Genomic DNA, 6,000 nt, shown 5'->3' with positions numbered 1-6,000 from the left:
ACTACACAACCTTCTTCTTGTAGACTCGTGTTGGGCCCCAAGCTCAGAGTTTTGTAGGACAATAGGAAGTTTCCATCAAGTGGATGACCTAAGGTTTATCAATCTGTGGGAGGCGTAGGATGAAGATGGTCTCTCTCAAGCAACCCTACAATCAAATAACAAAGAGTCTCTTGTGTCCCCAACACACCCAATACAATGGTAAATTGTATAGGTGCACTAGTTCGGCGAAGAGATGGTGATACAAGTGTAATATGGATGGTAGATATAAGTTTTTGTAAAATGAAAATATAAAACATCAAGGTAAAAAATAGTAAACAACAAGCAAAACGTTGTATAAATGCTTGGAAACAAGGCCTAGGCTCCATACTTTAACTAGTGCAAGTTCTCCCAACAATACTAACATAGTTGAATCATATATAAATCCCTCACGTGCGACAAAGAGCTCACTCCAAAGTAACAAATAGCGGAGAACAAACAAAGAAATTATTGTAGGGTACGAAACCACCTCAAAGTTATCTTTTCCAATCAATGTTATGAGCTATCCCTATAAGTGTCACGAACAGCCCTAGAGTTTGTACTAAAATAACACCTTAAGATACACATCAACCAAATCCCTAATGTCACCTATATACTCCAATTTCACCACAAGTACCCATGGGCTTGATTATACGATATGCATCACACAATTTCAGATTCATCATGTTCAATCCAACACAAAGAACTTCAAAGAGTGCCCCGAAGTTTCTATCGGAGAGTCAAGACGACAACATGTGCCAACCCCTATGCATAGATTCCCAAGGTTACGGAACCCGCAAGTTGAGCACCAAAACATACATCAAGTGGATCAATAGAACACCCCATTGTCACCACGGATATCCCATCGCAAGACATACATCAAGTGTTCTCAAATCCTTAAGGACTCAATCCGATAAGAAAAGTTCAAAGGGAAAACTCAATTCATTCCTTTGCTCCTCCCCCCCTTGTACATTCTAAAACTCCTCTTGTACATAAAGCTTTCATAGATGAGAATAAAGGAAAATGGCTGTGGGGGGTTTTCCCTACAGTAGCCGGTCAAAAAAAACTCAATTCATCACACGAAGATAGAGAGGGGAAACTCCATATGATTCATCTATATTAATAAAGCTCGCGATACATCAAGATCGTGCCATCTCAAGAACATGAGAGAGAGAGAGAGAGAGATCAAACACATAGCTACTGGTACATACTCTCAGCCCCGAGGGTGAACTACTCCTTCCTCGTCATGGAGACCGTCGGGATGATGAAGATGGCCTCCGGTGATGGTTTCCTGCTCCGGCAGGGTGCCGGAACGGGCTCCCGGTTGGGTTTTCATGGCTATGGAGGCTTGCCACGGTGGAACTCCCGATCTAGGTTTGTTTTCAGAGGTTTGGGTATTTATCGGAGTACTTAGCATTGGAATCACGTCAGGAAGGTTCCCGAGGAGGTCACAAGCCACAGGGCCGCGACCAGGGGTGGCCACGCCTGGCTGGCTTGTGACCTCCTAGTCCACTTCCTGGCCTAGCTCTTCACTCCAACATTTTTTATATTTTCCAAAAATATTCTCCGTAAATTTTTATCCCATTCCGAGAACTTTCATTTGTGCACAAAATTGACACCATGGTTGTTGTGCTGAAAACAACGCCAGTCCGGGTTAGTTCTAATAAAATCATACCAAAATCGTATAAAATTATTGTAAACATGGCATGCATACTTCACAAATTATAGATACATTGGAGACGTATCACGTGGCGGCACTTCATAAACAACATCCCAACTATTGAGATTCTGATCAGTTTTGCAGGCCCACTGTAGATAGAAAACTTGGGTAGCTCGTTGAGCCGTAATATAGACATCACGAACATCTAAATGGGTGCTTTGTTTGGTTTCTACTAGCCCTATATGTTCATGAGTCCTAGTCTCCTTCCGCTAGAAACAATAACATTTGAAGACTATGATGTTCGGTGGGTTTTCACCATAGAATCGAAGTTCATAAATTTCTTCAGCTCTTCCATAATACTTGGTACCTCCTTCGCCGATAACACATACACCACAATTTGTAGATTACCGGTCGTCCATAGAGAGCTCTTTGCCAAAGGTACGAAAGCGATACCCGTTAATGTTGTATTTCTCAAATGAACGAACTTGATAGTCAAAACTATTAGTGACTTGTCTCAATTCAGCGTCCATAGACTTTGAATTATCCTACAAGTTTAATACGAAAGAATTGTTGCATTACTCGCAGATTATACCAAGAAATGAAATGGTCCATTGATGATAATTATTGTTTGTATGAACCAAGAGATGAAACCGGTATAGCCGGCTCCATGCATTACCAGAAGCTCATACTCTTCGACGGAATCCTTTTGGATCACCGCTCCATCCGAGAATTTGGCGACGTATCGGCTGTATCACATATCTTGGAATAAGAGTAGTCCAAAGGAATTAGAAGTTGCGGAAAAATGTATTGAGAACTTACTCGATGTACGGCCGCACTTCTGTTAGGTTGTTGAAGATATACAACGAAATGGTCTACCATTCTTCGACATCCAATGATATTGGGTTTGAAGTACCGGTTGGTGCGAGCTTCCCTTTGAATATTCTAAGGTTGGATCCACCTTTTTAGGGTCGCCAGCATTGTACCGAGGCTTCAGATTATGCAAATGACAATTTATGGCTTCATAGTGTGTTGTAGCGAAGTTTTCCACCTCCTTAGTAATGAATGCCTCGACCACCGATGCTTCAATTCTACGTTTATTTTTATATTTTGCTCGAAGCATCTTCTGCATCCTCTGAGTTACAAATCACCAACGATTTTGCATGCCCCCCAATCTTGCCTCAGTCGGGAGATGTAAAGTCAAATGTTGCACAACAAAATGGACCTATGGACACACTCATTGAGGAAAACCCCAAACAGAAGGAATGTTCTCATAACAGGATGGATGATGACTACGTGACAGAATCTGAGGACGATAATAGTCTGAGACCCTTTGACTTTTAAGTTCCGGAGGACCTATCCGAACAAATACCCTTGCAGCATCGCCAGCCGCGAATTTTTGAAGCATGAAGCGGAAGCGGGAGGAGTTGTACTCACATGAAGCCACTATTAATGACAAGTGGGAGAAATTGCTCACAACCGATGTCGATCTTGAAGCACAATGCATGGCTGCCAAGTCATTCCCACGATGACGCTTGTTGCCCGAATTTGAGGGAGAGGTAGCCAATCATGATGCCCATGATTAACACCACAACGAACGGGTTGATCGCCTCCTAGAGTGCGAGAGCAGCCAACAGAGGCATATAAAGAACCCCCGACGATACCCCTCCATCATGGGAAGCGACCGGATGAACCATATGACCTACGTACCAAGATAAGCAAGGATAGATCACCTCCCCGATCCATTTACGGAGCCCGGGACCATGTGCCCGTTGGACGGGAGGGATATGTTGGGTTTAGAGACATGTAAAGTTGAGCTCGTGAGCTAAGGAGGGAACAAGCATACACCAACTCCTGCTAGAATACATTCCGGCACCGAGCTCCTGCACACCGAGTCTGCTTCACACACAAGGTCATGGAAAATTAGTTCCACGAAGGGTTTAAACCCATCAATATCGATCAATATGATGGCACAACATATTCAGTTGTATGGATAGAATATTTCCTTCTACACATGCACAAGGCCCGAGGATGATTTTCATGCCATAAAATACTTTCACCTCAAGCTTAAGGGGCCAGCACACCATTGGATCCATAGCCTGCCCAGAATTTATATCGAAAGATGGGAAGAGCTGGAGGACGTTTTCAGTTCCAATTTCCAAGGCACCTATGTTCGGCCCCCGGATGTCGACGACCTTAGCCATGTGACCCAGAAGGACGGCGAATCAACTCGAAAATTCTGGAATTGGTTCTTAACTAGAAATAACCAAATTGTTGATTGCCCGAACGCGGAGGCCATTGCAGCATTCACACATAACATCCGAGATAAATGGTTGGCTCAGCAGCTCACACATGATAAGCTGAGGACCATGGAGGCCCTCACAACATTAATGACCTGGTTTTGCACGGGAGAAGACAACTGGCTCGCACGCAACTCCCAGAGAAGTGACCCCGGTACATCAAAAGTCCGGGACGAGAATGACAAGCCTAGGCGCAACAAGAAAAAGCACCAAAACAAGAACAACGAGATTGATGCCGAGGACACGAGAGTTCATGTAGGATTCACCGGCTCACGGGTTGGACCCAAAAAGAAATCCTTCAAGGAAATCGAGGATGGCCCAAGTGCTCTGGACAAAATACTTGAAAAGTCGTGCGAAATTCACGGCATCCTGGATAAACCCGCTAACCGCACCAATCAAAATTGCTGGGTGTTCAAGCAGGTCAACAAGGCTCTGACTGAGGATCGAGGCAAGGGCCAGTCTAGGAGCAATAACGACAAGGAAAAACCTCGGCGGTGGAACAACGGCGGCCAAAAAAAGTTTCCCTCCGAAGTGAAGGAAGTGAACATGATTTATGTCACACACATTCCTAAAAAGAAGAGAAAATGTGCACTTCGGGATGTTTACACCATAGAGCGTGGAACCCAAGGCGCACCCCATGGATAGCCTGCCCGATTACCTCTGATAAGAAGGAGCATCCGACTAGAATCCGTCGTGGCGGGTCAGCCGCTTCGGTTCTGGACCCCATTTATGAAGTTTGAGCAACTCCAAAATCACAAACATATTGCTTCTCACCCTTATGATCAATATTCTATATGAAAATAATTTATATTTGTTGAGTTATCTTTAATTTGTACTCTTTTCTTTAAGCAATTGTATATCGTTATGTTACAGCGTACATTCTTAAACTCAATTGTTCAAGGTTCATATTTCACAAGCGAAGTTATGTTCAATTCAAATCAACTGTTGTTCCCATGTGACACACTTTCTTAATTTAGTTTTCAAAAATAGATTAATTTCTATCACCTTGTAACATTCATTCTTGGAATAAATATCAAATCACTTTTCTTTTCACTCTATATATGCACATCTTTTGATATATCTTTTTATACTCAAATCATTTTGAAATACAACTACATAAAATTCAATCATACATATGCTCTACTTCGACCAACACATAGCTATTATATCCTAATATTTGTACTCCTTAAATAACAATTCATTTTACTATTTTTATTTATTAATAAGTTTGTTATGAGGCGCCTATTGTTTGTATTTATACTACAAGCATGTTGGGTTTAGCCTTTAGGGCTTAGAGTATAGGGTTTAAGGTTTACTGCTTATGGAATAGGGCCTAGGTTTTAGGATTTAGGGATCAGGGTTTTACAATTAAGATTTAGAGCTTAGGGCTTATGGTTTAGGTTTAGGGTTTAATGTCTATATGGTATAGGGTTCTTTTATCTAATATGGCCTTTGGGCTTTACATTTCGAGGTTAAGGTTTATTGTTTACACTAGTGGGGTAAATAATGTCAGCAATATTATTTAGTCATTGATGGTTATAGTGTTTGGCTTATAGTGTAGAGGGAATCGTTGTTCCGTGTCACTGTTGTGTTTTAGAATTTGCATTCACTTTTAGGGTTTGTATTTATTCTTACACAATAGCCAATGTTTTTTTTGTAAATAATTATTGCTCGACATTCTTCTAAACACAATCATCGTTGTTTGATAACTTTTCAGCTTCACGTAAATTTAACGGTCAACTTTCACTATAGTAGTATTGTTATTTACAGTTTAAGTTCTTGAATACAGTTCTTTAAGATTTAATTCGTGTCATTGTAACCTAAGTCAATATTTTCTACGTGAATAAATGTGAATCAACTGATTTTTATTAACAATGTTGTCAATCATAAACTTGCATTGTTTACAATGTTAATATCTCGATCAATATGTGAAATAATATTTTTTATAAGAACAACATAAATATAAAGAATAAACATGATTAATAATATTAAATCACTATTATATTATAATTCAATCTAATAGAAACA

This window comes from Hordeum vulgare, chromosome 4H (genome assembly GCF_904849725.1).
Source record: "Hordeum vulgare subsp. vulgare chromosome 4H, MorexV3_pseudomolecules_assembly, whole genome shotgun sequence".
NCBI lineage: Eukaryota > Viridiplantae > Streptophyta > Magnoliopsida > Poales > Poaceae > Hordeum > Hordeum vulgare.
Note: the sequence above shows the minus strand (reverse complement) of the source record.